The following is a 10,005-nucleotide window of genomic DNA, read 5'->3' on the forward strand; positions in this document are numbered from 1 at the left end:
AGGACTATATCACCATGCACACCTTAATTTTCTAAGCCATGCAATTATTCCTAGAACCACCAAAATTTTTTCATAAAATTCATAATATATGAATCAATGAGAAGTAAAACTTTCATTGACTTGGAAGAGACAGGATGTTTTCCCCAGACCCTTTCTCAACACTCAGCTTTACTCTATATGCAGTTCACTTCTCTTTTTATCCCAGGGAGCCTGCGCACAGTCCTTGGCTTCTGTCTCCTTATTATAGCCTAAGAACCAGCGACTTAGCCTCTCTCTTGTCAAGCTTCAGCCCTCCTCTGACTAAAACTCTGCCTTCCTTTGCCCACATCTACATACGGAGTGGGGGGCTTGCAGTGTGTCAGCATTAGCTGCCACTCCTTGGGAGTTATCAATCTTGGTTTTTAAGACAGGGTCCCTTGGTAAACTATATCCTCTCTGTTGAAATTACAAGTGTGTAACACCACACTGGCTTTTTTTTTTTTTTTTAACATTTTTTATTTGAATTAGAAACAAGATTGATTTACATGACAATCCCAGTTCCCTTCTCCCTCCGTCCTCCCCTACCACACCCCCAGCTAAAACCTTGCCTGTCACATATCCTTTCTTCTATTCTTCACCTGACTCAACCTTTCTGCTCCCTCATGACCTCTGCATCCTTCCTCTTCTTCCCTTCTCATTCTTGTAGCTCCCTCCCTTTTTCCGTGCTCTCAATTTGCTCAGTGGCTCGTGACCCTTTCCCCTTCTCCAGGGGACAATGTTTGTCTCTTTTAGGGTCCTCCTTGTTTATTAGTTTCTCTGGCAGTGTGGATTGTACGCTGGTAATCCCTTACTCTATGTCTAAAATCCACATATGAGTGAGTACACATCATGTTTGTCTTTTTTTTTTTTTTTTTTTTTTGGTTTTTCGAGACAGGGTTTCTCTGTGTAGCTTTGGAGCCTATCAGGGCATTCGCTCTGGAGACCAGGCTAGCCTTGGACTCCCAGAGATCTGCCTGCCGCTGCCTCCCAAGAGCTGGGATTAAAGGCGTGCCCCACCAACTCCCGGCCACACTGTCTTTTTATGTGAGTGATGGGGATCAAACTCATGCTTGTATAGCAAGCCCTTTACGGACTGAGCCATCTTCCAAGCCCCTGGGTAATCTTACTATTCACCTACCTTGGCTTCCTAAGTGATATTGTCGGCTCTTATCATCATCATACTAGCCTCTTCCTGCTGCTTTTAACGACACTTGCAATTACTTCAGGCTCACTGAAATAATCTACGTTGCTCAAATTAGCAGCATTAATTCCATTTAAATTCCCATTGGCCAGCCAGGTGTTGGTGGCGCACCCCTTTAATCCCAGCACTCGGGAGGCAGAGGCAGGCGGATCTCTGTGAGTTCGAGGCCAGCCTGGTCTCCAGAGCGAGTGCCAGGACAGCCTCCAAAGCTACACAGAGAAACCCTGTCTCTTGAAAAAAAAAAAATCCCATTGGCCATGTAATGTGTCATATTCTCAGCTTCTAGAGATTTAGGATATAGACATCGGGAGGCATTATTCTGCCTACCATGCCAAACATGTTTATGCATTTTATAGACCAAGAATATCAAGGTTCTGTTGTAAGGAACATAATCTATTCTGGGCTAGGCAGAGAATTTGTTCCAGAGGCCTTGGAACTGTTGGCTGACTAATTAACTAAACTCAGCTAAGCCTCCCACAGTTATTTCCAAAGAATGCAGTGCAGGACTAGGTGACCAGAGAGTTGACTCTTGTGCTAAAATCTCTGGAATCTTGAACTTGTGAGGCAAGCAACTGTGTGCAGCAGCCACATCACCTCCACTCCTCTCAAAATGGTACCTCCGGCAGGGGGATGGGATGAGTAGTCTCTGAGCTGAATCAGGAGGACAACACAGGGAGACCCTGTCTCCAAAGCAAAACAAAGCAACGCTGTTGAACCATGTGACCCCCGTTGGCACCCACACCAATACAACTAATGCCGTCTGTCCTGACCGTCCTCTTTTAGCTGAGTTTCAAAAGCAAGTGTGAATCAAATGCATCCAAGTAGAGAAAACTAAATCGCATCAGGAATTTGGATGTTTTGGGTTGTGGCAATGTGTTTTCTGTGTAGCTCTAACTGTCCTGGAACTCTGTCACTCTGTAGATGAGGCTGGCCTTGAACTCGGAAATCTGCCTCCTCTACATTCCAGGAATGTGGATTCTAGTATTGTCTTGGGTTTGTATTTTTAGCTTGCGTGCCTCTGGAAATGCAGAAGACAGTAGGGACAGATGCTAAACACAGTAAACAAGATACCTGCTAGGAAGTAGGTGCTTGGGACTCCTGCTATATACGGCATCTTCGTGGAGGAAAATCTAAGATACTAGCACAGTGGACATAGCCAAAGAGAACTGAGGGTGGGTAGAGAAATATTTTATTTTCACTGTGTAGCCTTTCATCTATAACTACTGGAATCTGCAACCTTACCCATGGATTGATTATTCAAAACAAGAACATTTTTAAATAGTAGAGGGTAAAACAAAATCAAATAAACTAAAATAAAAAGATCTGACCTTTTTTTAGCTTTTTGTATTATTATTTTTAATAAAAATAAGGCAGTGCTTTGTATTTAAATTAAACATACTGAACAACAGCAGGGGTACCGAGTATGCTCAGGACTTGGGAGGTGAATGCCATGGGTCTCCCAGATGGACATCATCACTGTAAACACCAGAAGGATATACTCAGAACTGGACAAATCACAATGGGTGTGTTCCAGTGACGAGTTTGCCAAGGATCTGTCCAGGTCTATTATAGCTACTGAGCAAATGGATTGGCATGGATAGTTATGTCCTTGATGTGTACATCATTAAGAGTACTCATCTTCTCTTTTACTGGTAACTTCTCCAATTCATCCAATATCTCCAGACCATCTATTTCCTTTCTAAATACTGTGTGTTTCATGTCCCGAGGTGGCTGTTTGCCATAGGTGATGAGGAACTGAGATCCATTGGTATTAGTATTATTAGCCATAGATACAACACCTCTAACGTTGTGCTTCAGATAGTCACTATATTCATCCTCAAACTTTTTTCCCCAGATACTGCTGCCTCCCCTTCCAGTACCTTGGTGGGTCTCCCATTTGAATCATGAAGCTCTTGATGTTCCTATGAAATACACAGCCATTGTAGTAATTACTGGCACAAAGAGCCAAGAAATTCTCACATGTTTTGGGTGTCTATTTTGATACCTCCCACATCTGTGTGCAATGTCACAGACACCCTCCTGCTTAATGGTTCCAGGAAGCCTTGCAGAGAAAAACTGATGAGTTTCTAATCCTCTAGGCCCCCCATCTGTCAGCAAGAGGGCTCTCCAGACAACCACACTAAGAAACAACCAGCTGCTGTCCCTGCAAACTCAGACCTGTGTATTTTCAGTATTGTTTGTACATGATGCTTGTGTGTTTCACCTTTGTTTACTTGTTTTTATTGTGATTTTCTTTGTTTTGTTTATTTTGAGACAGGGTTTCTCTGCGTACTGTTGCCTGCCCTGGAACTAGAGATCTGTCTCCCGAGTGCTGGTACTAAAGGCATGCACCACGACTGCCTGGGTTGTTTTGTTTTGCTTTACATACAGGATTTCACTATGTGGCTCTGACTTGTCTGGAGCTCACTACATAGACCAGGCTAGCCTCAAACTCTTAAAGAACCACCTGCATCTGCCTCTCCAGTGCTAGGATTAAAGCTGTACACTGGCACCCTCAACTTTTTATTTTCTTTTAAAACATTCCATTTATTTGTTTACATTGTGTAAGTTTATCGGTTTTTGAACCACAATGTCTGTGTGGTGGTCAAAGGAAAATCCGTGAGCACCAGCTCTCTCCTTCTACGTTGTGGGTCTGGGCAACCAAACTAGGGCTATCAGGTATCAAGCAGCAGCCCTTACCCATGGAGACATCTCACTGGCCTGGTATTTATTCTCTTCCTCTTGAACTTTATTCTGGTTTATTGCTTCTTTCCTCATATTTTAGCATGACTGGGTAACTAACATACACTCAAAAGGGTGACTTATCTAACAAGCCTACACTACCAATTATCCCTCTTTTAGCTAAGGCAAGAACCACAATTTCAGGGCTGAAAATTGCAAGGTTGAAAGAATGAAACCAACATTGGAATGGATGGACCTATAGGGCAGTCTTATATAATCAATTTTATTAAACTATGAAAAAAAACATTGAGTAGTAAGTTATGTGCAATGCTGAACCAAAGAGCCTGAGAAATAGGAATAAAATGGGAAAATTCAGAGGAGGTACTATTTTGACTAGGGAAAATAATGAGTTGATTTATTCAAAAACAAGGTTGCTATTTGGAGATTGTCTCAGTTAGGTTTCTATTGCTGTGATAAACACAAATGACCAAAAGCGGCTTGGGAAACAGAGAGTTTATTTCACCTTACAGCTTACATCCTTCATGAATGGAAGTCAGAGCAGAACCCGGAGGCAGGAATTGAAGCAGAGGCCATGGAGATACTCTGATTACTACCTTGCTCCCATGGCTTGCTCAGCCTGATTTCAATACAATGTAAGAGCACCAGCCCAGAGCTGGCATTGTCCCCAGTAAGTTGGGCTCTCCCACACCAATCATTAATCAAGAAAATGCCTTACAGACTTGTCTATGGGTCTATAAGGCAGGGAGGCATTTTCTTAACTGAAGTTCCCTCTTCCCATAGAATATGTCTATGTTGTGTCTTGCTGACAAAAACCAACCAGGACAGAAATTATTTTTTTTTTTGGAGACGGGGTCTCATATTGCCCAGGCTGGTATCAAACTCTATATTGCTGTGGATGATTTTGAACTCCTGATTCTCCTTTCCCCACCTCATCAAATGTTGGGATTACAGGCATGGGTCAACCCATTCTGAAGACAGTCCCTTAAATAGAAATAGAAAAATCAGTTAAGGGACCCAAATTTTTTTTTATGTTAACTTATTTTAATTATCATTATACAATGTGTATACTTACCAAATCATCACATTATAACTGATGAGTAAAAATATACATATGTTAAGTAATATATATATTTGTGTGTGTTAAGTAAAAAAGAATAAGAGGAATCATAACTTGTTTACATTTAAAAATAAATTAATAAGTTCATTTTTGGATGAAACTTCTAATGTTTAGCATTGTTTTGTTTTTGTTTGTTTTTTTTTATTTTATTTTTATTATTAATTCAAGTTAGGGAACAGGCTTGTTTCACATATAATTCCCCTCTCCCTCTCCCTCTCCCTCCCCTTACCCCCATTCCTTCTCCCCCACCTCCAACCTACCCCCCACCCCATCCACCCACCACTCCCCAGGCAGGGTAGGGCCCCCAACCGGGGCTCCACCAAGTCCACCAAATCTTCCTGTGCTGGGCCTGGGACCCTCCCCATGTGTTCAGAGACAGAGTGCATCCCTTCAAGTGGGATGGGCTCTCGAAGTCCCCCACATACGCCAGGGCAAAAAGCCAGTCCACCTCCGGAGGCTCCTAGGAGTGCAGGGGCCTCCTAAGGGACCCAAATTTAAAGCGAGGTCAGGAAAATAGTAGCATTGGGCACAGAAACCACAGACACCTGTAAACCTTTGTTAGACAGCTGGGCAGCCTTGACCATGAATCAACACACATTCTGATGTCTTTCATCTGAAGTGAGTGGAAATGGCAGTCTGGGGCTTTTTCATCTACAGTGTGCTGGAAATGTCACTTCCATTGCAGTTCCTTATAAGCATGTGTCACTGTATGGACTCCCATAGGCTAAAAGAACCAAGTAGAAAAGTTCACCCTACCCAAGGGTAAAGTTTACCCCAGAGCACTGTGCCTGGGCACTTGTGGTGATACATTATTTGTGATTTATTAAAGCTTGCCTAAGGGTACAGAAAGCAAAGCTAGCCACAAGCCACAGAGCCAGATGGTGGTGGCACATACCCTTAATCACAGTTCTCTAGAGACAATCAGATGGATCTCTATTAGTTCAAGACCACACTGATCTACACGAAATTGATCCAGTCCTAAAAGGAAACAGCCTACACAAAGATGATCTCAGTACTTGGGATCACATGCCTTTAATCCCAGGATTTGAGAGATATAAAAAGAAGCAAAGTCAGTTTTAGGATTAGTCTCCAGTTTTAGGATTGTAGTCTGAGGAGAGCAGTGCAGTTTGGAGATGCAATCAGAGGACACAATCGCCCCTTTGGTCTGAACATTGGTAGAGGTGAGAAATCTCTAGGGCTTGGCTACTTTGCCTTTCTGATCTTCAGCTTGTAGCTTGAACCCAATATCTGCCCCTGGGTTTTTATTATTCATGTTACAGGCACACATCTATGGATTTCCCTTTTCTAGCAAAGGAATATTTGAATGGGTGGGAATTGGAGACAACAACTTTTGTCTTTCTTAATGTGTCAATTAGAATGACAACCCTTTGTTACTGAGCCAGGGACTGCTTTGGAGAAGGGGTATTACACACGCATGTACGCATGCACGCATGCACGCACATGCGCACACGCGAGCACACTCACACACACACACACACACACACACACACACACACACACACACTGTAGAAAAGTCACCTGCTGAGTTAATGACTGACTAGAACAAGGAAGATAACCCTCCCAGTTCTCAGGGATCAGTGATACCCACAGGTGCCTGTGGAAGTCAGAATATGCCCCAGTGATTCCAACAAGAATTCGATGGGTGTGGAGGAAGAAACAACTTAACTTCATGATCTGACCCATGACCAGAAAACTAACTCCAACAAAGGATGCTGCTGCAAAGACACTGTATTAGATACACTCTGCACCAGTGACTGGGGGAAAAGGCCAGAGCCAGGAGAAGGGTGACAAGCCTGTGGCAGAAAGTCCAGGCCCTCAGTGACTCAAGCTTGCCTCAGTGACTCAAGCTTGCCTCTGCAGGAATGCTGGCTGCTGGTGATTTTCCTAACCTGTGATGCCCATGATAAAAAATTTTGCTTTGTCAAGAGATCTCCCTTCAGGGCCAGCTAGATGTCCTAGCAGGTAAAGGTCCTTGTGACCAAGTCTGATGACCTGATGACCTGAGTTCAGTCCTCAGAACTCACATGGTAGAAAGGGAGATCTGATTTCTGAAAGTTGTCTTCTGACCCCCACTTGGATACCATGGCATGAGTGCCCCAACCCCACCCAATACATGCATAATAAATGTGAGGACCTGAGTTTGAATCCCTAACTCCCATATAAAGATTTACTGTCTCAAACACCAAGATCTGGAGACACGTCAGTGGTCTAGTAGTTGCCTAGCATGTGCATGGCTCTGGGTACAGGCCATAACAACACAGACACACATCCAAACCAACATGACCACCAACAGCAATAGTAAGCTTCAGTTTCTGAGATGAGTACTACACCAAACCCACCTGATTGATTCCTTCATTTATTTCAAGATAGTCCCAACCCTAGCCAGCCTGGACCTTTCTTTGTAGACCAGGCTGGCCTCAAATTCGTAATGATCCTCCTGCCTCTGCTTCACCAGTGATGGGATTATAGGCATCCACTACCTTGGTCAGCTGGGATGCTGAGTCTCTTCTTGGAGCTGGGGAGAAGGAGGCTGAGAATCAGACTGCCAGCCTGTTACCTGTGCTGCTGCTGCTGGTGGTGGTGGTGATGACATGACTATCAAAGGAAACCCCAGGATTCAGGAGAATTCTAAATAACAATTGAAAAAGGAGGCATAATAAGGGCAATAAGTCCCCAACCCATAGCACACACTACAGACTAAAACCTACTCATGTCCTTGTTTCATGTTAGGTACCTGGTAGACAAGATTCAAAACACCGTCGTCGTTACCGCCAGCAAAGACTGATGATTACTCCAAAGGCACCTGTTTCCCACCTAAAAACATAGCACCTGCTGGCACATTATTGAAGCCCTGGGAAGCTGTGAAAGCTTCACAGGTGTTAGGTGTAAATAGTCACCAAGGACTCAAGATTGGTATACAAATAACAGGTGATGACAGAAAGCTGGGCGGAAGGACCTTGCGAACATTGGCTGATGGGAAAGAATCATTGATCTCACCTATTTCCCTTTCAGCTCAGACTAGTCAACTCTGCTCAGGAAGTGTCCGTGTGCTTCCGGCATTCATAAAGGAAATAGGCATACGTTTGCATATATAGTAGACCATATGGCCATACACTCTTTAGGGCTGGGAGACGAGGGTGGAACTCAGTGTGACTCACAATTATTACTGACAGGATGTAGGGGCAGACACGTTTAATCTCAGGCTGCGACCGCTTGATCTCCCTGATCCCAGGGCAGCCTAGACTACATGGTGAAATCTTGTCTCAAAAACAAAACAAAATAAAGAATGAAATATGCTGCTCAATGTGCAGTTTAACCAGGAAAATATCCCATGAGTGTGATGACCAGAAAGTGTTTTCCTCCCAAAGCTGCAAATGAGATTAACTTCGCCTCCTTATGCCAACACCCAGGGAAAGGGAAACATTAGAACATTACATACAGCTGATTAACGCCAAGTGGCACGCTTTCAAAAATCCTGGCTAGCTATACTTTCCAAGCACAGTGCATTCATTCTGGTTAGTTAGTTTCGTTTTCAAAACATAGTGCAAAAGCAGCAGATTGGGGAAGAGAAGGGTGAGCCTGTGCTCACAGCTTGGAGCATGCAAACTGGAATGCAGTTCCCTTACCTTCTTTGACCAGTTCGCTCTTACTGATTTGAGTCACAGCATGCAAAAGGGTGACAAAGTTCATGAGTCTAGTGTTGGAAATGTAAATCAGTCGGCAGGGCACTTGCCTGATGTGTACAAAGGCCTGGGTTTAATCCTTAATCCCTGGAAACTGGATACAATGGCACACGCTTGTAATCCCAGCAGAAGGTAGAGAGAGGCAGGAGGATCGGAAGGCCTAAAACTCTCAACTACTTCACAAGTTCAAGGCCTGCCTGGAATACAGGAAACAATGAGTAAAAAATGTTGATATGCCTACTGTGAAAAGGGACTGCAAGGCAACTTAGATGAACTGTGTCACTCACTCAAGTCTTCTTGCCTCCAAGAGGAAGAGAACATTTGCCTCATGAAATTATTATTATTTTAAATGTTATTCATCACTATTGGTGTGTGTGTGTGTGTGTGTGTGTGTGTGTGTGTGTGTGTGTGTATGTATCACATGTAGGTGTGTGTACACAGGGGTGCACATGTGGAGGGCAGAAGAAAACTTTCTGGAGTTGCTTCTCTTTTTCTGGATTCCTGGTTCCATTCTATTGCTATGGTAAAAGCATTCTGGCCAAAACCAAGTTGTGAAGGAAAGAATTAGTTTGGTTTAGATGTCTAGGTCCTAGTCCATCGTTGAAGGGGCGGAAATTGAATGCAAGAAACTAGTGCAGAAACCATGAAGGAATGCTGCTTATTGGCTTCCTTGCTGGCTTGGATTAAGTTAGCTTTCTTATAAAGTCTAGGTCTGTCTGCCTAGGAATGGCATCGCCCACCGTGGGCTGAGCACTCCCACGTCAATCATCATTTAAGGCAATCTCTCACAGATGTGGCCACAGGCCAGTCTGATCTGGAGAAATCCTCAACTAAGTCTCCCTCTTCCTAGGTGACTCTAGGTAGGACAAGTTAACAGTAAAAATAACTGGAGGACCAAATTCCAGTGGCTTGGGCTGTGTGGTAAATTACTTTTACCCATAAGTCGTCTCATCAGTCTGCATGAAAAGCTACACTCTTGGTATAAAATCTAGGATGAGGACAAATCTAGTTACTGTCCAACTCAGTCACTAACTGACAAATTAAGTGTGCTGGCCATGCATACCTATGTCATTCCTATCATATACAGTATGGTATGTCAGTATATATGAATAACAGCACAACTTGTCATTCCTATCAAATATATTAATTTCAAATTTGGAAGATTCAATACACATACTTTTTCGCTTTTTTGCTTTTTTGCTTTTTTTGCTTTTTTGCTTTTTTACTTTTTAGGGCTTATTTATTTTAGTATTTTATGTGCA

At 43.3% G+C, this 10,005-nt stretch overlaps 1 pseudogene; it reads right to left on the reverse strand.

The window, feature by feature from the left end:
• Window positions 1–2,791: 2,791 nt before the first annotated feature.
• On the reverse strand, window positions 2,792–8,750 carry LOC100770925 (annotated as a pseudogene).
• Window positions 8,751–10,005: the final 1,255 nt, after the last annotated feature.

The sequence above is a fragment of the Cricetulus griseus genome (genome assembly GCF_003668045.3).
Source record: "Cricetulus griseus strain 17A/GY chromosome 1 unlocalized genomic scaffold, alternate assembly CriGri-PICRH-1.0 chr1_1, whole genome shotgun sequence".
In the NCBI taxonomy this organism is placed as follows: domain Eukaryota; kingdom Metazoa; phylum Chordata; class Mammalia; order Rodentia; family Cricetidae; genus Cricetulus; species Cricetulus griseus.